Source organism: Perca fluviatilis, chromosome 1 (assembly GCF_010015445.1).
Source record: "Perca fluviatilis chromosome 1, GENO_Pfluv_1.0, whole genome shotgun sequence".
Lineage (NCBI taxonomy): Eukaryota > Metazoa > Chordata > Actinopteri > Perciformes > Percidae > Perca > Perca fluviatilis.
Window position 1 is genome coordinate 23,572,270 of NC_053112.1, and position 25,658 is coordinate 23,597,927.

A 25,658-nucleotide genomic window follows, 5' to 3' on the forward strand; every position below is an offset into this window, starting at 1 on the left:
CGTTTTAAAGTCCTCTTACAGAATATTTTGGAAATAGGGCTACATCGCTGCGCCACCGACGGAAACCTATAATTGGAGACGAGCCAGTGACGCGCTGAAAATAACCAGGTTTCCACTTAGCACCGGTCCATTTTGGGGAGGGCCCACCACGAGGGCGCAGCACCATATATCAGCTCCTTCCAGCTGTTTGGGAATATCCTGCTCATAATACAGAGGCTGCAGCATGGCAGTAGCAACAGCAGGCTCCGTTCTCTCTCCCCGGCTGTCTCTTTCCAGAATGGATATTGGATGACTGGCTGGGTGCTGGGTGCGCACCGGGAATCTCTCGGTGGGAAACGCAAAGGCGTATTTTTTTTTTTTTTTTAAGGGAGGGAGTGCAGGAGGGGGTAGACTGGCACAATGCGCGACACTGTTGCGTCTGCATGTCCCCCTTGGAAATAGGGGAAAATATAGGCCGGAGGGACTGTCCGACTTCTTCCAAAAGAAAATTCGTTCCCCCACCCCCAAAAGGATAATCTTGCTCAATCTGGGATGAGTGCAACACCAAGTGTTCAGATATTACTGGGGCGGTGGTGGTGGTGGCGGAGGATAGACGATGAAGTTCAACTTCGCTTGCAGACGCGATCTCCCCCAAACAGCCAGACAACCAACCAGACAGTCGGGGCTTTTTACGCGAAGTCCCCATATGGCTGCGGGATGCTGACACCTGCGCGGTACGCAGGTAACAACAACCGGGCAGCATCACCTACTTCTGCAGACACTGACAGACAGCAGATCAGCGGGTATGTATCGGCGTGGTCATAGGTTAAACCCCGTAGCATTCCTTCATTACCTCGTCTGGAAGTCAAATCTTGTGGTATAAAAGACATTTCCAGGATCCATAGGCAAACCTTTGTAGTTTCAGCCACAATGAGTCCCCGGCGATGGGACTGATGATGATGATGGTGTGTGTCAGAGACTGGGTCTTTGCGGGCAAGGTGAGTCCTCAATTCGTTCAACTGGCCTACAAAGTCCCAGTTTTTGGCTCATGTGACCTCCAAGTTATTGAAAGTACACTTCTGCTACGTATTAATCCTTTGAAGAAAATAAATAGGGAAGTATTACGGAGAATATAAATAGGCCTTTTAAAGAAGCACAGTGATATATCAGTAGATATTCTCACTAAAAAGCCAGATAAGGTCAGTAAACACCATTTAGTACCTAGCCTACCGCTGACATTATGTGATCTATAATTATTTTTTTGGGGTGAATATTATGGCGTGGCGATACTATCAAGATACAACACAAAAGTATCTACAATAAGGTCATCGTAAAGTCACTAATAAATAGGATAGCATAAGACCCATATAGACCGCAAGTAGGCCTAATATTATAGAATATTACACTTTTTTTTTCAAATGTATGAACTCCACTTCAGGCAGTAAACTACACAAGGAATGAATGCACAAAAGAGGACTGCATTAGCAAACAGCTGCAGGTACTTAACCAAAGGAAATGTACAGGTATGTAAAAGCTCAGAGGGTCAAACAGTGAATGTCATTGCTTAATAATCGGCTAAAACCTTTGATTGAACTTTACTGCCTTGTGAAAGAGAAGCATGCTTCTCAAGAGTCACAGAAACCCAGAGCAGAGGGCGTTTCTGTCTGATGCTTACAATGATGAACAACTTTTACATGCCATTTCTCTTGGAAAAAAAAGAAAAGCGTCCCTGCATTTCTCAGCTTTTTTTTTTTTAGCCTAATCAAAAATAGATTAGAGAAAGGAGAAAAGCAAAATGTACATGGAAAATCAGTTGTATCAATATATCTTCAAAAAGCAAAATTGATAAAAACTTTAAATTGGTTGTGTTCACAAGCAAGGGATTCATACCCTCCTTAAATTTAGATGAGTAATATAATCCAAAATTGAACCATTTCTGTAAAACTTTCAGTTCAAAATATATGATAATATACTGAAATTAATACAAACGAACAAAAATCCCAAAGTGCTATTCTCTATTATGTTGAAGTGTGTCAAGTGGGGAAGAAGTTGTTTTGGAGGCCTGTTTCTATATCTGTCCTGACCCTAGCATGCTGTACATACCTCACTAATGAATTTAGCATCCTGACACTAGATGCTCTATGTAATTAAAAGAGCGGAGGGCCAGGGTGGCATCTCCATGCTGCAAGTGACACATAGGTAAGACATTCGCTGAAGCATGGGATTTTTATTTTAAAAACATGAGACCTCCGTGATTATTAAAACACTCCTAAAACAGTCCTGTAAGTGAAACAGACTCCCTTGGCGTCGCAGTAAGTGGGAAGTGGTTACATTAATATATACTTTCCGTCAGTTTTATTTATTGAAAAGTTAATGCTTGATCATAAGTTATTTGTAGGCCGTGCATTACAGATCAGTGGCAGGTCATTTGTCTTTACAAGCCTGCTATTTCTTGTTACGTCTGTAAGGAGTTGCAAGGAAAGTTGACACTTAAACTCCTTAAGTTCTAATTAAATACATTGTGATTGTAGGTGATATCCTACTGCTAATTAATGTTACATGTAGAGAATATTTCAAACACTCTTAACATCCTTGTTATCAGGTCATACAATATACTTACAATTAAATATAGATAAAAGATAAATGTTTGCACCTCAGATCGGACGAGATGAGCTCAACTGTCCTCACTGGTTCCCTCCAACGTAGCCCACTAAAGCGCAATGACACATCCCAGAAAGCAGATAAAACCACTCCAGCTAAAAGCTCTCCATATATGCTGCAGGAGAGTACGAGCCAGTGCGAGTATGAGGGCCTAGTAAGGGAAGCTTGGTGGAATGAGCCTGGTTTGAATAAGCAGCATGGCTACGGGGAGCTCTGGGATAGTCACCAAGCTGATTAAAGTTGTGATATTAAACAGTGCTGGCTGCTACTGCCTGCCAAGACTCTCTGAATGGCATTTCACATTGTTTAAAAGGCCCAATCGGACTCATCTTGCCACTTGCTGCACAGTGTTGCTTACATCTTTTATTTTCCACCACGGCTGTCTCATATTCTCTCCTCACACCATTTGTTAGCAGGGTTGTAGACTTACTTTAAATAGACTTTTCCTACAGGTTGTTTTCTGCTCTGGGTCACTGGGTTCACTTGGTTCTCAAATTAACCATAAATATGTATATTATTGTTAGCATCATATAGAAAACTCTGCTAAGGTAAAAGCTTCCGATTGTGTTTACCTTGTCTGTGAAAGCTGAACTTCTAATGAACACACAGAGCCCTTCTCGGAAAATCTGCTCTGAACTCATTCAACCCCCTTTAAAAACGTCACTGCAAATCCCAATAAAACTCTGCCATTATAAATATACAATTCATAAATACTGGAAGGCACGCTTGCTTTTTGTGAAATACATGACCCGGCCCCCCCTTAAAAGGTTCAAACTTCAGACGTGTGCGGTCACACCAGGTTGTTGCGTTTCTTCAGCCACGATTGAACAGATACCAAAGTTATGCACCAAATCGCACTCAAGAAGCCAGCAAATGTTGTAGTTTGATCTCAAATGTCTGGAATGAGACATAGAAAGATTAAGCTAGGGAGGGAGGGAGAGAGAAAAGGCAGCAAGAAAAGTGAGGGACTTTTAGGGGCAGCTGTGTTTTATTAACCCAGTCATAATGCCCCTAAAAATCCTTATTGCTCTTGCAATGGTCAACAAATCTCCTGATGCAACATGTAGAGGATCTGTGTACACCATGTAGGGATTCTCATCAACAACCTGTCGCACTGCAGGGCCAGGGCACAAGTTAATGTGTACTGTATGTATTGGTTGCATAGGTTACATTGAGAGAGTTTAACCCATAGATATAGAACAATATCTATGGTTTAACCTCCGTTAAACCAACTGTAGATGTCACAGCGTTTACGGAATTGCAGAACACAAGAATGGAATGATGCAGTCTCACGGGAGCTGTTGAAATTCGAACAGTAACAACAGTAACCTTCATCATAGGTTTCACAACACGTTTGCTGATGCAGATTAGCACAAAGTTAGAAACGTTAACAACTCTATCTGGGAACTGCACAAGCTCAATGAACAATATACTAACAATACCAATGTTTCCCTTTTGGCAGACTTATGAATTACGCTGTCATTGTATTACTGACTTCATAGTTTAATATGCAGATGGGGGAGTCAACGCTCCTTGTCCTTCAGTATTTTGACTTTGCAATCAAGTGCCAAGAGACAGACTGAAAGTCAGAGACAGAAAGGCAGGTAGACTGGCAAATAAGACAGGCTGGCAAGCTGCGAAGGCAGACCAACACAAATTCAGAGAGTATAGATACACAGTACAGGCTGGTAGAAATACAGGCAGGCAGATGGGCGCATAAAGGCAGATAAATAATGAGACATCTTGACATGACAGCAGCCATACAGAGAGATACAGAAAATGGCAACCAGGCAGACACCGAAAAAGACAGCGATAGAGAGAGAAAGAAAGAGACATTGAGGTAAGCAGGCCGTGGAGGACTGGGATCCAGGGTGTGGTGAGGTGGGCTGTCCTGGCTGGAGAGCGGGTGGCGTGGAGTGGAGCTCTCGATGTTGGTCAGTGAGTCATCAGAGGGAGGCTATTCTGTTGAGTTTCCCAGTGGGACGGCCGCTGCTGAAGGAAGGAAGAATCCTCACATTGAGGGAAAGAGAGAGAGAGAGAGAGAGAGAGAGAGAGAGAGAGAGAGAGAGAGAGAGAGAGAGAGAGAGAGAGAGAGAGAGAGAGAGAGAGAGAGAGAGAGAGAGGGAGAGAGAGAGAGAGAGAGAGAGAGAGAGAGAGAGAGAGACAGACAGACAGACGAGGGGAGAGGGAAAGTGTGGACGATGACTCAGGGCCACGAACCACATGGTGATGGAGGGAGGGAGGGAATTACTCATCAGAGCATGTGGAATCTCATACGACTATCACAGGACTGACAGTGTGCTTACCCCATGGCTGCTACATAGCCATCACTCCCTCAGGCACCAGCTCCACACCAATCAGCCTCGCTTTTACCAACCGAGAACAGAGTGAGCCCGGGAAGGTTTTCTTTTATTCTTTCATCAAGACCAGATCCCCTCCAATTTGGGCACCTCAGGGCATCATGAGGCACAAGCTGACGATAGATTTTTATCAAAGCTGAATCCACTCCAGTATGTCCGATTCACTCAACTTTTTCCCCAAATGTCTCGGTCACCTGGCTTTTTTGCAGCCTCCATGTGACTGACAAGTACTTTTTGAATATACTGCATCATTATCTGACAAAACCATTTGAATTTCAGCAGAGGCTATAACAGCCCTTTCGATTCTGGGTGTTATAGAATATGTCACATCTTAGGCCAAGTCGAGTAGCTATAGAAACACTAGAGTGTGGGAGGCCAGCCTGGATCAGGTCCTGGTTTTAATCAAGAAAGATAAGTATTATCGAATGTAAATATTGAGGCATTTTTAAACAGGAGTTTCACCTCAGTCCCTGTCTGCTTACATTTGGGTTTAAAATTACAGCAAGTTGGTGCAGGCCTATCTGCTCTTTCTCTGAATTAGGCAATACTGTCAAAATATGTAATCAAAGAAACTTTTCAAAAGGACTGAAAATGGCTTTATGAATATGACAGTACACGGAGAGGAACAGAGCATGACATTTTAAGTCCAGTAGCTTCTTTTCTTCTCTATAGCTTGGTGTACAAAACAGCTCTTTCATGGCTGTGTAAATCTCTCTTCACGGTGATAAATGTGCCACTACAGCAAGCCTGTAGATGACAAAGTTGAATTGAGTGACGACAAGACAGAGAATATTTAAACGGGTGAAAGGGCTACAGGTGTGACATGCAACATGGCTTCTCTTTATCTGCTGGAGACTTAGCAGCTGAACCTTCAGATGTCCTTTAATGTGAGTAGTGGTGAATTAAGCGTTAACACATAGCTCAATGGTGGAGGGGGAAGCAGTCAGCAGAAAGTTTGTGTGACACCCAGGTATACTTTATGTGTAGGCCTGTGTGTATTATACACCTGTCACAAAGATCTTTAGTAGGCAACTACTTTTTTTACTTTGCATATTTGCATATACAGCAAAAAAAAAGATGGTGATGAGTACACCATGGTGGCATGACTCAACAGGTGAAAGGGGCACACCCATAAGACTAGTTTAGACGCCCCCTTACCAGTGGCGGCACAGTCACAGATCTCTCTCACACAGAGGTTGCCATTAGGGTGTGGGCTGACAGTGCTCCAACACCAGAAGAACCACTCAAATCCAGAGCAAACACTGCAGACAAAAGCGAGAAGACAAGAAAAACTGGAGCAGACCTTCCCTGTCAATCCCTCCAGCAGCCCTCTTTAAAAAATGAGAATGAACCCTCCTGACCTGCTTTTAAGCCCATCAGCCTGTGAGACTGCCAGGCTTTGGAATGATTAGAGCAAACAGAGAGGAGGGTAATCAGCCATCCAGACTGAGCTCATGTAGTGGCGTATGTATGAGACGCCAATTTGTATGCCATTATTGGCGTGTTATCAAGACGCATACTCATTTTTTTAGCGTGTTTATCAACGCCGTTTGGCCTCCATTGATGTACATTACCTTGCGATTGCATTTGAATTGACGCCGTAGCAAGTAGTATGAAAGGGCGAAAATCCAAATAGGGAATTTGGTTGGGGTGGCGGATGGGTAAAACACAAGACTTTCACCCAGGAGAGCGGGGATTGCGTCCTGCGCTTGACTTCGTGTCCCACGTTTGTTCTTTTCCTAAACCCAACCCGTTCTTCTTTTCCGTAACCCAACCAGTTCTTCTTTTCCTAAACCCAACCCATGTGTGATGTTTCCTAAACCCAACCGTAGCCTCGCGATAACACTCCACGTGGCTTTAGAAAGTGCCACGTGGCGTGTATGTTTACGCTGTGACGTTGCAGACTGCCGTCAGCTGTATACAGCTTAAACATACACGTGTATAGCTCAAAATGTGTACAGATAACACAAAAGTGGCGTGTATGTTTACACGAAGTCATGATATCACGTTGAGCCATCATATATATCTGTGATAGTACAGTATTTCCCCATCTTAGTAATACCTTCTTCAGCCAAATAAATGAGATGCCATTGTTGCTGTTCACTGCCTTTGTGGCTCTTTTGTGGCTGGTTGCACCAGGTCTTTGTTAGCACAAACTTAGTCTAGTTATAAGAGTTTACTAACGTTAAGTGGACATTTATAAATCAATAAATTAAACACATTGCACCACATAAGCTAGTTCTAACGTAGAAATTAGTTGTAACTAAATATTTACACCCAAGAACTGCCAGGTGTAACTGCTGCGCAGCTAAATGAATGAACAAAAAGCCAACGTTAGCTTGCTAATATATTAGCCGTTAAATATATTAGCTAAATATGGTCAAGATACTTGTTAAAATGTTGTTTTACAAAGTTATGGAAACTAGGGTGATTTTAAATTTAATTTCTCAAAAATAACGCAATATACATAAAATGACAAAATGTTATGCCAATAACGTTTGACTTATTGTATAGCCTGCTTAGCGAAAGCAGCACGTTAGCAGAGCAGCAGCTGCAGTACTCTATCTGTGTCTACGTAGGATGCGTTCAGGCACAGTATTGAGTGTAGGTCAACTGCGCTTAAAAAAACACGAGCCCGTATTCAGCTGTCGGTGACTCAGGGGTCAGCACTGTGTACACACTCACACAAATGCACACAGCCGGATACATTATCTCCCCATCTCTCGACCTCTACTTTACTCACTGTTTGCTTTTCATATGGAATGTCAAACTTTTCTGCGTTGGCCTGCGTTCTACCACTGTTTGTCTTTGTGATTATGTCTGCATATATGTAAGCAGAGTGTTGATGTTTGTAATGTATGCAACTATTTGCTATAGTATGAGGATAAATAGTTGAGAGGTGTTCCACTGCCTGAGCTCGAATTTAGTCTAAATATTTTGAAAAGTGTCTTCTCTTTCCCACAGAGGGGCACGTCGGTTTCAAGTTGTTTTCTGGCTATTTTGGGTCAACGATGCATGTTGGCAGACGTCCTCGGCACTTTCTCTTTGCATTGCAACATTTTTTGGAGGCTGAACTCGGCTCAGTGTTAGTCGTGCCCCGGTATTGAGTAACAATGAGCTCCGCAGGGCGATTGGCAGATGTCTGTTTGGTGCTGCAGATACAGTCATGCCATTGTGCAGAGTCAGCAAGCGGTGTGTGTGTGTGTGTGTGTGTGTGTGTGTGTGTGTGTGTGTATAAAGGGTGAGGAAAAGCTGGTGTTTGGTTTGGCTATAAGATCATTTGCCAAAGAAACGGTTCCACTGCCAAATTTGAGTGTCTTATCTGTCCAACCTCCTCAATAGTCATAATGGAAAGGTGGCCATTTTACTTTCCCGCACCCACCTCCTTCACAATTCTTTTGTAAGCTAAGGGGGCTAATGGTGAGCTGTGGTTGGCCTATTTCAGTGTGGTGTTTCTTTAAAACAGAGACAGCAGTGGAGGTAAGCTGCTGTTTCTCCAAACTTCTATGTAAGATTTGTAGCTAACAAGGGGATGAAGTAAACATTTGTAGCTAATCAGGGGCATGACAGAGCCTAATGGTTGCTCTGATCTTTTTTTCTCCTTGCTGTGGCTCACTTGAAGTCCCATTGTCTGGCTCAAGCCAACATCCTCCCATCCAGAGGGCTTCTGTGCCAAGCTCGGCTCTGAGGAGATTACAAAAAGGGAAAACCCATCTTCCCCAAAACCTTCTTACATTACAGAACAGGTTTTTCGCTTCTATCAAAAGCTTCTATCGAAGTTTTTCAAGCCGCTTGCAAAACATCAATTGCTGCTTTTTTTGGTCTTCCATGTTGGCAGAATTGTCAGTCACGGGACAGCAATGATCAAGCCATAGTTGGTTTCCAGAAGAAAGGGAGATTGTGTGTGTGTGTGTGTGTGTGTGTGTGTGTGTGTGTGTGTGTGTGTGTGTGTGTGTGTGTGTGTGTGTGTGTGTGTGTGTGCACACGTTGTGTTATTATACCCTTGATACTCTATAGTCTTGTATGCGAGTATTGTTGATCTACAGAGCACATTAGCAGCTGGGTCTGTGAAATATCAGCATCTGCAATGCTTTTCAATATAACCTTTTTAACTGATGTGGACATGAATAAATTGTCTCTGTGTGTGGAGTATGTCTGGTTAAGTGTTGAATGAAGAGCTGTTTTATGTTTGCATCAGAGCAATGGCAGCCACAATGTAATAGGCAGGCCCGAGGCTACCTTAAGCCCAGTAATGTGCCTTTTTGGAACTTCCTTCTCATTCCTTGGGCATAAGAGCAGTGGGCAGTGCCCATCTGACTCCCAAACCAACAGTTTTAGGAATATCTTTTAGATATGCATCCCAAATATTCAGATACACTTTAAGGACTCTATTATTTGGGTTGACAGTGCTTTATTTTTCTTCCTTTATGCCTGTTTTCTTGTTATACTTGGATGCTTTTGTCTTGACTCATCTACTCGGCACACAGAGTGGGTTATTTTGGGCAGTATGTAAACAATATGTATGACATACAGTATTACTATATGCAGGAACAGTGTACATACTTCTTTTGAAATGTCAAGACTGATGACGACAAATTCTCCTTATGTCATGTCACCACTTTTGACGTTGTCTACTATCCTATAAATGTTTTAGGAGATGCACTTATTCGCTTTCTTGCCGAATGTTGGATGAGAAGATCCATAACATTCATGTCTATATATGGTCAATATTAAGCTACTGCAAGTAGTTGTTAGCTTAGCATATATACTGGAAACAGCTAGCCTGGCTTTGCCCAAAGGTAACTAAATCCACCTACCAGCACCTCCTAAAGCTCACTGATTAACACTGTTCAACTTTGTTTATAGCATACTGATGCCTTTATGTGGAACTATAACACTGTGAGTTGTACTAATGCTTTGTCTGTTCAGATTCTGACCACCTGTATCACAGTCTGAGCTCTCATTCTCTCAGTTTGCTCACGTCTGGTGACATTTTAAACTCCCCGTGCGCTAAATTTTCAAACAGCCCCTGGCTTTATTAAGCAAGAGGAGGATAAAAGGCAACATCAAATAAAGAGATACTTTGGAGGCTAACATTAATGCAACAAGCATAGAGTCCTTATCCTTCCAGCAGAGCCTTAGCAACAGCTACAGTCATTTTTAAAGGAACATGTACATAATAAAATAAACACTCTCAATTTGCCAAGGCTGTATGGGAGGATGGGGGTCAGAGGGTGATGGAGTTTGAAGGATAAACTCAGCTCAACTTTGTTAGTCCCCATCCCCTCATCCTTATTAACCTGCTCTAATGTGCCAAGCTAACGTAGTCTGTATCTAAAACGCTATTAAAGAACCTGAGTGACTTAATTTCATTATTTAAAATGTCAGAAGCTTGAATAAGCACCCCTTTATACAATAAACCATCCCACTATAGATAATTAACACTAATTTAACCATTCCTCACATTATTTGTGTAAGTTTGCAGTTTTGTCTGAAGGGCGTTGTCAGATCTTACAAGTGACATTACAAGTGGCATTTTGTCACATAAAATAATCAAATTCAGGACCACCGCTAAAGGCAAACCAACTTAATTTGAAAGGATTTCCAGGCCCCTGAAGTTGGCTTCTCAAGCCCTGCTTACTTTCAGACTGTGAATCAACCTCAACAAGCTCTACCTATTGAAATCAAAGCAAGTCATTTGTAACCTTATACTTGAGCAGGGCTCCAGACTAACTTTTTTTACTAGGAGCATTGTAGCCCCTAACTAAAAAATGTTAGGGGCACAGGCAGAAAATTTAGGGGCGCACAAGTTAAATCGACCTGCAACGCAATTTTTCACTTTTCCCCCATGTTAACTGTTTTACTGATAAATGCTTTGGTAATAAATACAGAAACTACAATGTGCTGTTTTATTTTAGTTCACAGTCACATTTTAATTGAATGGTGCTTAACAAATTCACATTCAGAAATTATTATTGTCAGTATAATGTATTGCCTCATACAGGCTCTCCCTCTTTCTCTTTTTTTGTTTACACTGAAATAATTATATCTAAGGCGTTTAAACTTCCATGGAACTATGTATCTAGGCTAACTAAGTACCGTAAAACTTCAAATAATAGCCCGGGCTTCTATTTACCCAAATCGCCGAAATGCACCGGCTTGTATTTGAGACAGGCGTCTATAAGAGACAGGCCTTTAATTTTTTTTAATTCGTATTATTCGTATTTCTGATTTTTTTACGTGAGACTCTGAGATGTTTTGCCCGCATGCTGTGGATCCACTCACACACGCTCACCTCCAGCTCTTCACTGACCTTCTTCCTCCCTCCACCTCGCAGTCTGGCCCTTTTGTCGTCTTCCTCGGACAGACGTTGCAGTTCTGCTTTATGTTTACGCCATTCTCGCACTCTCTTAGGATCAATCGAGAAATGTCTTGCCGCTGCTTCTCCCGAGTTTTGTTCGGCAAATTTGACAACTGTCAGCTTAAATGTCAAATCATACTTTTTTCGTGTCTCCATGGTGGTATTGAGAGAATTAAGAAAAACTGAAGACTAAAAGAAAGTTCGTTAACCTGTTTGTTATGTTGCCATAGCGATCTGACGGGTGTCAGTACCCGATCCGTTCCACCGGCACGATCCGTTCTGCGCATGTGCAAGATGATACGTATGCCATACCGTTTTACGACCTGCCCAATCTGTTCCACGCTAGCCTCCACCGGGATAGCTAACAGCTAATTCGGCTAACCGCTAGCCGACAGCCTTCAGTCTAAAATAACGCATGCGCAGAACGGATCGTGCAGGCAGAACGGACAGCTAGATTCAGTCTAAAATAACGTTAAGTCAAACATAATGGGAAAAGCAGGCTACAGCTAAATTAAGACTTTACAGTAATAACAATAAAGACAAGTATTGAGTGATTGTATTTTAAATGAGCACAAGTAGAACTGACGTAACAGCTGTTATATATGTTAACGTTTATTTTCAAGTTTTATTTTGAGGGTCTTTTAAAGTTTACATGCTGTCTCAGCTAGCGGTTAGCCGAATTAGCTGTTAGCTAAACTAACGTTAGCTTAACTGTGGAGGCTAACGGCAGACCGCTACAATCAGCTAGCGGTTAGCCAAATTAACCGTTAGCTAAACTAACGTTAGCTTCCCGGTGGAGGCTAACGGCAGACCGCTATAATCACCTAGCGGTCCGCCGAATTAGCTATTAGCTAAACTAACGTTAGCTAGCGTGGGAACAGATTGGGTAGTGTTGTAAATCCTCGTACCACAGCGCATGCGTGAACATCTTGCGCATGCGCAGAACGGATTGTGCCGGTGGAACGGATCGGGTACTGACAACGGGTTTTAAAAGATCAAATACAACCCGACACGAAAAAAAACAAAAAACAGACCAGGCCTCTATTTGAGACCGGCCTTTATTTACCCAAATCTGTTGTCACACCAGGCGTTTAAAAGAGACAGGCGTCTACTTGGGACTCAGCTATTATTTGAAGTTTTACAGTATCTAACACCCAGTGTGGGAAATATTGAGTAATGAGGGAGCCAGAGAGAGGAGCTCACAACACTCACACAAGCACTATTTGTTTTTACGAGGTAAATAGTTCTATATTATTATTCTATTTTTTCATAGAAGTGGTCTCCGCTCTCTGCTGTCACATTTCTACCTCTCTCACCCAAGTGTAGCAGTAGCAGCGTGTGGCAAATTTCGGAGCCGACGTTTAAAAATGCAAATAAATCAGTGAATGCACTACAGCACTGCCGAGGTTGGGTTGAGTCGTAAACAAAGTGAGGGAAAGAGAGGAGGGCTAACGGCAGGCTAAGGCTAACTCCTTATCGGCTATTACTACGCAGCATTTTCTTCGCCAATGTACGTCTCACTGTCTTTATCAAACAAATGGATGATCTTCGGCTGCGGATGCAAACTTTGTGTTCCCCGCAGTTCTGGGGTAGCGACTGCAACATTCGCAGTTCATGGAGTTTGTCTCCTTACAGTACCTCAACCAGCTGAATTCTCGCAGCCAGTCTTCCCGAAAATGGTGGGTTCAGGCCTTTTTTTTTTTTCGGCACACAAACCTGAATCATCATCCAACTGTGACACTGTAGACTCTGGCACTAGCACACTAGCCGCAGGCCAGAAAAACGAGTCAATAGTTCGCTTGCTCATTGTTCAGACGCACAGCAGGTTGTTATATCGGTTTCTTTCCCACAGACGTTTATGCACCCTCGATTACCTCTAGGACCCTCCCCCTCCACACATTAGCCACTTACAGTGGCCATTCCCTATCCTTCTCACACTCATTGGCCTGCCACAGATTCCGGATTCATTGATGTGCCCCTTCCACGTTTAACGTGTAAAACGCAAAATGCGACCATTTGGTCTGGAGCCCTGTTGAAGCTACTTGATTAATGCAGCTTGTTGGGAGTTGCATTGGGCGTTGAGGGATGTTATAGGATAATTATATAGGATTTAATTTTTTTATCTAACTTGAATGCACTTTATTTTATATATATTTACCATCACGGAACATGTAAGGTAAGACCAAACAATTCGGACACGTGTTTTTTGAGACGCTGTGAGTCGTTCCATGCTGAGTCAGTTGACTTCCACTATGCCACACTACATGGAATAAAACAAGTTATTGTCGCACCCAAAGCTCAATTAGGTATCTACTGGGCTATTATTGGGCTGATAATGTATGCTGTAGCCTGATCCCAACATACATGTATGAGGCACCAGCTGAAACATCTGAAGACCCTTTATATCTCCTGCTCACAATTAAACATTTTATTTGCCATTTTTAAAAATGATCTAAATTTATTGCAAAGTAACTTTTTTTTCTCCAGGATATTAGCCACACACCAAAATAATCTCTGCAAGAGCTTGGTGCGACCACATAAAGCAAGTGCTGAGGAGAATAAGCAATTTGATGATTTATTTCAAAAACATATAGAATATTTGTTTTCAATGACCTTCTGAGGTGTTGCCGTTGGCCTGGCAGTGTTCAACTCGTAGCGGTCAGCAAGAAAGATTTGTGATGCAGCCTTGGGCACATTCTTTGCTAGCGAAATAGAAGCCTTTAGATGAAGAGCATACATGTTCACATTGCCAGTGTTCACACTGAGTACGTTTACATGCACACCAATATTCCAATATTATTCAGAATATGACAATATTCCGAATTTGATACAGGTCATGTAAACAGCATATTCCGTTTGGATATTCCGAACAAGGCCTTTTTTCCGAATATAGCATTTTCCAAATTAAGACGTGGGATATTCCGGTATTATTCGGGTTTTAGAGGGATTCTTTGGACATGTATACAGCGCATTCTGAATATGCATCTCAATCGTGGTTTTAACCGCAGTTTATGGCCTCTTGCCTGTTAACGGCTTACGGTCAGCTCTGTGCGTTGCTATGGTTGCTGTACAAAAAAACAGCCAGCCAACAGTTTGCAAGGCTGCAGACCCAATAAGGAGAAACGCAGCTACTTTTAAACATGATCAAAGACTTGGAGATCAACAGATCTTTGGATATGCGCACACATCGCTACGACGACCTTTTCAAGAAGGTGGTTGAAGGAATTAAAAAAGAGACGCTGTGTTGGCACGGTCCAACAAGTCCGCCACCGCTGGTAAACTTTGCAAAAAAATCGTATTTTGCACGGCTACGGGAATATTAGTTGAATATTCACTTTCATTAGCCATGTAAACAGCTTAGTCCGAATATCGTCATTTTTTTGGGAATAAGGGCAAAAACCGGGATATTATGAGCATGTTAACGTAGTCACTGTTGTTGTCAGAATAAATAATGAATTGTTGGACATGGATCTGTTGTTCAATAGAACATAATGATACTCAATCCAATAATACCAACCCAACAGAGACAGGCCTATAACTCCAGCAGTGTCGTGGGACTGCACTGATATAGTTCATTTAGACAGGTAGAGCACCAAGCACCAAAACAATTTCCAACCAAAACAGCAACTCATTTAAGTTTTGGAAATGTGGGCCACTTTTATAGCAGTTTTCCTTCTCAGTCCTAGCTCATGTTGCAGGCAATTAGGTAGGCAAATATCACATTTGTATGTTGGCTGCAAATCTAGAAGCCAAAAGTATTCTATTCTGACTGCGTTACATTACGAGGACTTTGACAAGGCCCTGTAACAATGCTGCAGATACAAATCCACTCTTGGTGGTTAAAGTAAGTGGGGGCTGTATGAAAAACTGTAACAGGCCTCAACCAAATTGTACCCTCTTAAGCTGGTAAACACCATGTTAATTGTCTTGTTCTTTGTAGGATCTGCCTGGCTCAGGCACAGAGGGATGTGTTGTGTTGCAGGCATCAAGATAATTAAGAGTCACAGTCTAGCTTTCCTGGAAGTTGACTGTATTAGCGAGATTCTTCTCTATTCTCACCTCTTCTTTCATTTTTTTTTCTTACTTGCAACTGTCACACAGAAAGCTTTGTACTGGGTGTGAATAAGAAGACATGCATGCTTAATAAGCAAGAGTACAAAATTGCTCAATTCTTGTTTTAGCAATGTAGCTCTGCTTACTGATCTGAATGTCAAAGTGGTGGCTTAATTAAGCTGTCTGTTAACGCGAAGAGACAAACGGTGACATTTGTTATTGTGTGAGTAAGATCATCATCGGTTTAATTACATACTTCCTATTAAAAGAAAAAAGTCAGACACATCTGCAACCATACATCGAGATTTCACCTTCTGAACTCACTTGTCAAACACAGATTAACATCTATGACTTGCCAAAAGGATATTATAAGTTCATATTAAACACTGACAATCACTCTACTTGTCAGTGATATGTGCAGTTGCCGAAAGTAAAAAGGGAGAAAAAAAAAAAAGTGTGAGGAATGGTCTTATTCTTTCAGATTTACAGCCATGGGGTCACCAGTGGAAGTGGAGCTGGAGCAGAGTGGTGCAGAGCTCTCCTCCTCCTCCTCCCTCCTGGCCTCCTTCACCTCCCCTGCTCCCACCCAATTTCTTTTACTCTCTTGTTACTGCATATGGGTCATACTGCGATTGTGTGCACATGCAGGTAAATAAGTTCTCTTTTCCAGTGAGCGTATGGAAAGAAGTACTCAAACCTGTGCCTTTTTAAAAGTAGCAACACAGTAGAACAATGCTGCATTTAAAGTGAAAGGTCATGCTTATAACTTGCTGTTAAATTGTACTTGTGTGTCAAAAGAGCACTCATTGTGAGAATTGATGCCTTGATTAATTTACCAGTAAGAAGTTTTTCTAATATTTTAGCTGGTTTAACTATACAATGTTGATTTAGTTTAACTCAAACATGAGCTTGCTGTATAAAACACATTTTTTTTGCAACTTCAAACTACACACTAAAGGTGTCATTGAAAAGTTCATACAATTGGTTTAACATAATTATATGAACTAGGGAAAATGTAATTTCTTACGCTCCTTGCTCTTTTCACATCCGATACCTGCATGCAGCATATACTGTACGTGTGTGTATTGAGGCATGAATAGCCTTAGCCCCAAGTAATTATTTACAGTATAGGATCCATACAGTACATTCTGTTTGAGGAATTGCACACGTGGTGCAGTTCCTTCCTGAAGTATATTTCGCAATATAAGGAATAGGGAGTGGTAATAGAAATGTTGAAATTAACTAGAATATAACTATAATTGTTTAAAATTGACAATTATTTCAAGTGAATAACAGTGCTAGGTAATATATATAATCATCAGTATGAGATATTCTTTTACTAAAAATAAAGGCAAGAAGAAGCTGTAACAAAACGTGTTGTTTCCAATAGTTTACCTGCGCTTCCCATAAGAAGTCAACGCAAGCTTGGCCTAAGCAGGAAGGCAGGATGTTTTTGATGAAGCAGTGGGCTTAATTTAGGTCCAAGCATTCTCAGCATCTGTTACCTAACTCCCAACGATCTTAACACACAGTGCAGGAGGCGCGTGCGTGTGTGTGTGTGTGTTTGTGTGTGTGTGTGTGTGTGTGTTTATGCAGGCAGGCGGGACATATATTCAAGAAACCTACACCGACACTTTGCCATGCTAACAAGACTAGAATAAATCCCCAATGTAAAGATATCCTCCTTTTTAGTTGGTGAATAACAATAATTGCAGCTTTACAACAAACTATTGTGATATGGTGTCTCTTTGATATGATTTTATTAATACTGGCTATTAAAAATAATAATCCCATTAACCGTGCCAAACACCCACAATCTGGATTTCTTCTTCTAAAAGAATTGGCTTAGTCGTAGCTCCTGCTTGGCCGTAAAATAACCAAACAGGCGTCTGCATTGCCAGCAAACCAGCAAACCAGCAAAAGCAAAAGACGAATGCCAACAACCTCTGCCAAAGACTTCAGCTTGCACCCAGTGTTCTCTTACTGGTACATAGACATTCTCTGCCTACTTCTTTGAATCACAGAATTTTTTTTTGCCTGTATGAAAACATGTTTTTATTCATAACACTTGAATAAGAGCAAACTCTATTATGCAGCTACACTGTATAATAGAATTACATGAACCTACATGTTCTAGCCCCCTCTCTGTGAGCCTGAGGTGTAATCTGTGTTTGATGAGCACATGCATATGGTAAAAGGAGCAATGTGTTGTTTTTTTTTAAACCCCTGTAAAAGAACCTTGTGAGGCTCTGACCCCGAGCTTGTCGTTGTTTTAATGTTGCATTAAGTGAACGTGCTCTGACTCGTCGAGTGACTGCACAGAAGAGAGGCACGCGGTCGTCATGCATCCATAACGAATGGAAAGAAAAGAAGACCACACAGTAGCATGGTCAGATCAGGTTGTCAGAGACCATATTTAAAATCTGACCATAGGAGTCCGAGCCATAACTTCTCTCACTCGCTGTTGCACTACACTCCCCTCCTCTGCATCCCATATCTTCTTCCTCTCGTCCCATTACCGGCTTATGGTGTTCTCTTCTTTTCCATACACTTTTATCTCTTCTCCCCCTTCACATCTTTATTTCATTCACTACTTCTTGTCTTTCTTTCTCTCCATATGCCGTGCTTGACATCCAGAGAGGCAGCCGCTTTGGCGTCTGCCTGTGTTGTGTTTCACAGGCAGCATCTTCAGATTAAAATCATATTAGCTGGATTGTAAATGAATGAGAAGATGTAGTAACAATCTAAAAATATCACTTTAAACTTGGATTTTAAAACTATTGCTATGAGGAATTAAGAAAATGTCTCAATTTTTCAGTTTTACATCATAACATTTAAGAAATAAACAGGCATAGCTGTTGCTGCAGTGCTTACACATGACTTAAAAATCCAGGTACTTATATTATCTGGTAAACAAGTCAAGACAAAACAAATGTGGGAAGTGGGGTAATGAGCTGTATTTTTAAGAAATTCTTAACATTTGGGAATTTGGCTTAATTGGCTTGAAAATTTGTCAGTTTTATTTTAAAGGTGCTACATACAGTACAGTCACTGGTCCCTGTGGTTGTTGGTTAGTAAATTGCTCCAATGCATAACTCAACTGCTAAACCGCATTGCCTTGCTTTTTTTTTAATGTGTAAAATGCGCAAGATACAATGTGTGTAGTTGCTTGAATACATCTAGGCTAGCGGTTAACCCTTGGTCTCAGACATTGTGGTAAGATAAGGTGGTGTTGTAAGGCTAAACATGTCAAACTCTGTATTAAAAGAGATTGAATATTTTTTTCATCCAATTCCTGGCCAAACTGCACACACGTTTATTGACTAAAGTGCTGGAGTATTTCTTTAAGCCATGAAATTGTAAATTCACCACCCGAATCCTTCAGATCGTCTGCATTTTGGGAAATCTGATGTATTGCTGCTCGGAAACTGTTAAAGAGCCAGTGATGGAGTTTGATAGATTTAAGAGGTGCCACACTGATGCTTATTCTCTAAGGCAGAGGTTTTCAACCTTTTCAAGTCGCGACCCCCCAAAATAATAAGGTTGGTGTCCATGACCCCCCCCATCCCCCTCGAGAGTTACAAACCGGTGTAAACAGCTGTTTCTACACGCCTCCCTCTGCTGGTTTTGAGTGATTTTTTTGTGAATGCTCACAAATAACACTTTGCTTTAATGACAGTTTAGTTTTAGCAGCTTGCACCTAGTCTTGTCCAATGTGCATCAGGCTCTGTGGATTTTTGATGTGACTTTTTCTCTCCCCCTGACCAGCCTTCAGACTCCTTTCTGTGTTCAAGGACCTCCTGATTTACAAATGAAGCTCTGATTATAACACATGAAATGTACCAAACGCACAGTAATGTAAAAATCATTCCCCAGTCTAGAATGGTATTTCAATTTTTTTCTCCCCAACCATCTGGCGACCCCCAGAAATTATCTCGCTACCCACTTGGGGGTCCTGACCCCAAGGTTGAGAACCACTGCTCTAAGGCAGACCTGGCAGGCTGGCAGTAACTGTAACAGTGCTCTTGCTACCATTCATCATGGGGAAAATGGCAAACGCCGCACAAATCAACTGGCATAAATGTCCATGCTTCTTTTCAGCTCGGTGGCTCAGAACCTATTGTGGAGCCACCATGGCTGCCAACAACAAGACATGATGACATTGTCCCGTTTTCACGCTGGAGGCCTCCCAGTAAGGAGTGCTCTTGAATACCTCTTTAGTGTGACATGGAGTCGGGCCCGCAACCACCAGCGGAGCTGAGCTGGGCTGCAGAGCTGCTGAGACCTGCCAGACCCACAGCTTCCCCTGCCAGGGGCCTCGGCTCGCAGTCAGAGTGAGTTAAAACCCATGCTCCTGACACACACATGCTAATCCTGAAACACACACACACACACACACACACACACACACACACACACACACACACACACACACACACACACACATAGCTTAAACATGTACAGTATGCATGCATGAATGCAGGCATACGTGGAACACATAGTGAAGCTTATGTGTACAACCATAAACCTACACACATGCAGACAGACAAAAAAATCCTTTATGTAAGAATGCGGATAAATGCAAATGTATTCACACACTTGCCAGTACAACCACATTCTCATACATAATGATACCCCGCTAACAGTAGATGTTGCCCCATTGGACCAGTCAATGCATCAGGAAGGCCGCTGCATGCACAACTACTTCTATACTGTAAGTGCAAGAGCTTAGCAGAAGGGGCATGTCTGTGAATGAGTGAGCGAGTAAGTGACACACGGCATCAATATGTGACTGTATATATACCGTGTAGAAGGGAGCATTGTGCATATGTTTTAGCTGCATAGTTGTGTCAGTATGTGCTTCTCACTTAATCTTTTTCCTCATGGCTCAGACAGGATCCCCTACACCCCATCTCAAGATGATGAGATGAAGCAAGTAGTCTAAGTTTAGAGAGGGTAATCAATCCCACAAGCTCCTGGTTTAGTGCCCATGTTTCAGATTTTTATTTTCCTGGGGAAAAAAGTTCTGCCACATGTAAGCCAATGAATTGTCTGTTTATAATAATGAAAAGTCTTTAATGATTAATTATACATGTATGCTTCTAACTTGTAAACTCAACCATGGTGATTTCCATGTTTATATTGTACTACAGTTATGTGTTTACAGGTTTCCTATGAGTTGAATAAATTCCATGGCATCATGCCCTTACAAATTAAAAAAGTCTTTTTTTTTAACTCAAAGTATGAGGTAAAATCTTTCTGTGGCTACATTCATACGTCCAGGGTTTGTGCCCCACAACCAGAGTTTACGAGACCTCTGTAGATGCTCCTCATCTCTGCTTGAGGCTAGCATGCACTGACTTTACACACTGAGTGCACATGTGTGGTGTGGAGTTTATCAGGGCCTTTAGACAACAAAACTGGTACAAGAAACTTGAAGAAGGTTGAGCGGTGCATTGCCTTCAATTATAGAATATAGTTGTAGTTTATATTGCCACTGTATCTGGACATAATCATATGTACACACACTTGAGGGCTGACAAACCGTCTTTTTGGCTGGACGCTGTTCGAATGTATCTCACAGCAGTGTGTGAATGGTTTGCTATAGAGCTTGTGTCTACATTAATCTCAGGAACGGTGATGTGGCCCAGAGTTTAATAGAATGAGGCGTGGGTGTGGAGTAAGAGTCCCTCGGAGCAGAGTTATGGTCTTAAAGTACTAAAAAGCTTTTGACCCAGACCCTACGCACCCACTCACAGGGACACAGCACCTCTCTCCCAGCAAAACACATACTTTCACTTTGGCTATGCAGCAAAGAAACACACACACTTGGATACACATGAAAAAAAAACAGACAGAAGAAAGACAAGATATGAACTGAAAAAACAAACATACTTTTCTCAGATGAAGATGAGCACAAAAAGTACCCAGCCACAGATGTCGTTGCGTTCGCTCTCCCTAGCTCTAACAAACACACACGTACACAGCAGAACACATCCTTGTTGTCTTGTGTTGCTCGTCAATGAGGAGCACATGACTTAAATCGGGTGTGGTGCGTGACCTCTTATCGGACAAAAGCGTCCCATAGAGAGAGCTGATGGGGAAGACTGTGCCTCCCCGCCTGTCCTGTCTGTCGGCAGTCATGAGGTCTCGATCCTGTTCGCCACGCTGTGTCTCGTGGTTCAAAGACCATAAAATGTTGGCGGCATGTTGTCAATAATCAGCTGCTTAGCCTGAGGAGAGCGGCATTAACTTGGAGAAAGGAAGTGCAAAAGACTTCTTTTTAAGGAGTTTAGCAAGAATGAGGCCTTTTAATATTGTTGCCACGTCCTATAAATGTCTTACCTACAGGGCCTAATATCTCAGTGAGATTCTCTCAATGGTCGGTTTGTATTTCACACATTTACCCTGAAGCCGCGACATGCTTATGCAGTCATGCAGAGCTAAATGCAAATATTACAAGTAATAATGTATACTGTTTTGTCTCATTTACTCATCTCTTTTTAGTGTCTTACTGATGAGTTTGTATCATTTAACTGTCATAACGAGATAATCTGTATGCTATTTTAATAAGTCATATCGTTCAGGGATTGTTTCTCGTCTCCTCAACATTGCTAGTCATACCTCACCAGTATCTCAATACTAACATCCCAGCAGTACTGATGTTTTCACTGAAACAGTTTTGGACCCCAAATGGGCGAATACTATATATTTTAATGTTGCATCGTAGGTTTCACACTGCTAATAAAACTAATTGTTCATCAACTAGGGCAAGGTATCTTTTAGAAAATCTGTAAAATGGAGTCCAGTGATAAGAAAGGGAGAGGAGATGAGGGTTAAATGTTTACTACTGAACATCCTCTCAGAATGTTCCCCCTTTGATTTGGTTCATCGCTGAAACATGCTGGTAAAGTGTAACCAAAAGGGTGAAATCAAATTGAGCAGAAATGTCTGAAGGTGTGTGTGTGTGTGTGTGTGTGTGTGTGTGTGTGTGTGTGTGTGTGTGTGTGTGTGTGTGTGTGTGTGTGTGTGTGTGTGTGTGTGTGTGTGTGTGAGAGAGCGCGCGAGCCGGCTGTCACATCACATGGTAGCGTCATTGAGAGACAGTGTCCTCAGGCAGCTGGCCACTTAGGGCACTCTAAATCGGTGTAGTGTTCACTATACAAGCTTACTGGGTTCATCCACTGAGATATGAAAAGGACCGATTGTCTGGTGCAGTGCTGATGGCTGCATAAAAATCAAGTGCAAAGGCTTTGAATCAGCAAGCCTACTGTATATGCTGCGACCATGGCTAATTGTGGAATGAATCAAAAGTATGAATTGAGGGATGTAAAGGCAGATGCAAAGATAGATGGCTGTCCCTTTGAGGGATGGCTACCTTCAGGAGTTAATGCCCGAGTGGTGTACAGTGTTAAAGAATAAGTGGAGTAAAATAAGGTTTGTGAAATGTTTGATTTTTGGATTTTGTATACTAATTATGTGAAACGTTGAATAAAGATTCTGTTCAAAATAATATTAACTGTGTTGTCTGTGTGTAGAAAACTAGTTACTGTGTGTTTTAACTTGACAAAATGGAAAATGTCTCAATTGCCTCATATTAAGATAAAACACACACACACACACACACACACACACACACACACACACACACACACACACACACACACACACACACACACACACACACACACACACACACACACACACACACACACACACACACACCAGGTGGGCACTATAGTTGTTAGCAAACACTCAAATAGGAGTAAATAGCACATTTGTTGGGGCACTACTTTCAGCCGCGAAATAATAAACATTTCGTAATCTTGTGAGCATTTATGGCAGCAGGATGGTGTGTGGTATTGACTCAAAACCAACAACAGTGCTCATGTTCAGCAGCAAGGGAAGGAAAATGTTATTCAGTACAATGGTGTGGCTCACTGATGTGTTTTTAATAGTTTTCGGAGAACAATGGCACTCTATGGCACAAAGGAATAAACTATATCAAGCTTTCGATACAAGGACCCTACTTGATAGTAGGATCAATGTTAGGATTTGTTAAAAAAAAAAAAAAAAAAAAATAGAATATCGCCAGACTTATCTTTAAAATATTTCCCAGAAAAAAAGCACATCTGATAGGTCAGCTCATTTGTGTAAATTCTACTTGTATGTATATATATATATATATATATATATATATATATATATATATATATATATATATAGTTTCTGGAGTTGCTGTGCAAGATAACTGCTCTAAAATGCTGGTCCCCTGCTCCTATTAAATACAGTAAGGCAACAAGTAAGATTCCTTCATTTAGGTCACATGTGAAAACACTGAGCAACTAAAGAATCGTTTACAGTATAACATACACACACACACACACACACACACACACGCAAGCATATTTGAGGTAAAACCAGGAAGCTTATCCAGAGAATACACGTTATCAGGCTTCAACTGCTATGTAAAAAAAGTAGTTGGGCCTTCATTCTCTATGCAAAGTAACAGCTAAAGAGACAGTCCCCTGAACTCATTGGGGAGAATAAACATGCAACTGGTCTAATGATCTAACCTTGTTAGGTGTGATGTCGCCCGCACACACACACACACACACACACACACGAGTCAGACATTCCATGCATATAAAATACACTTCTCTCTTACACAAGTGTTTGATAAGCTAGGTCATTGTGTTAGTTTTTATGGTATGTTACTTGCTGTTATTTGCCAGCAAGACACATTCCCTTTACTGTTTTCTCAGGGAAAGAGGAACGACACAAATACTGCAACTTTGAGGGGTTTTAAAACAGACACTTTTTAATTGAAGCAGTTTTCAGTAACGTATGTGGTATGTGCTGATATCACTGTTATTCAGCATCTGTGGTGAGGGTTTGGGTGAGTTTTATTCTTATGGCAAAGTTAGGCAAACCACAAAATTCCTTCAAATCCCTCCAACAAATTATTAACTGCTCCGAACAAAACAAATTGTTAGCTGCTTGGAAAGGTCACATGAAGTTTAGTTTGAATTAAAAAAAGAGAGCTGATGGACATAAGCAGGATCTCATCGCCTTGACAGGGAGCAGTGTCCCTTTGATTTTATTATCAATTCCTCACTCTTTTGAAATTAAACCTTATGAAACCTCACTGTGGGAAAGCACCTATCTAATGAATTCAAAGAGAAAAAAAAGGAGAAAAAAATAATTTAACTGCCAATTATCCTAATTTTTTTTTTTTTAAACAAGTGGTTCCACCAAACACGTGAAAAGCAGTTTAACTGTTGGAGGCGGGTAATGCACCCCACCCAAAGAGCTACATCATGTGGCCCATTAATAAAGCCTATGAGCCACACACTGGAGCTGCATCTCACGCCTACCCATAATGCCTACGAGCCTGACCCAGGAGCTCCATCAGGAGGCCCGGTCGTACAGCCTGCGATTCACACCCTGGAGCTGCATCGGAGGAACTGCTCACATGGTCCAGCGGGACCAGTCTAGGATTTGCAACAATGCAGACACGCCTTATCCGTGCTGCTTTTCTGCCAGACACTGAACAGACACATGCAGATAAAACAGCAAAGGCACAATGCCAGATGAACTCACACCTACGAACTTTAAAATACAGTTCCTTGTATCCTATATTCAAAACACCAGCTGTTAACAATAACTAAATGGGCTTAAATGTCCGCGGTAACTTGTGTGTTTATCATCGGTAAATATACACAGCTGTTAGCATCCAGTGTAGCTAGTGAACAATGCTGGCAGCTCCACACCTCCAGCACAAGGGACACATTACGAGAAATAGGAGGAGGAACTGGCCCACTCACTCTACAGACCCTAGTGTGTGTGTGTGTGTGTGTGTGTGTGTGTGCTCTTGTGAGTGTTAAATGTAAAATGTCCTCATCTTAGAGTAGGATGAAAACTTATAGCAAGTCACAATGATGAGAACATGCTTGCAAAGTGTAAAAGCAAAAATTTAAGATTAACTAATGCAGGCAAACTAACTTGGCTTCAAGCTTCAAGCATAATCACTCGTTCCCTTGACCATCACACATTCTCTTGCTTGCATTAGTCAAGTCCCACAGAGGGAGATGATGTTTCAGATGCAAACAGAGAACGGTGCAATGCTCACTCGCTGGCATGTTCCATTGCCTAACCTGTTGATCAGGCTCTTTCTCAAAAGGCATGAAATGCATACAGTATTTCACCGTTTCTGTTAAAAGCGGAAGGTGGTTTGTCTGCCA

The 25,658-nt window shown here is 41.7% G+C and overlaps 1 long non-coding RNA gene across 1 annotated transcript; it reads left to right on the plus strand.

Moving 5' to 3' along the window:
* The first annotated feature begins 432 nt into the window (after positions 1 to 432).
* Positions 433 to 21,265, plus strand: LOC120555778. Its single transcript, XR_005638755.1, has 2 exons — positions 433 to 782; positions 19,516 to 21,265. It is a non-coding gene; the product is annotated as an uncharacterized LOC120555778 (long non-coding RNA).
* The last annotated feature ends 4,393 nt before the right edge of the window (positions 21,266 to 25,658 follow it).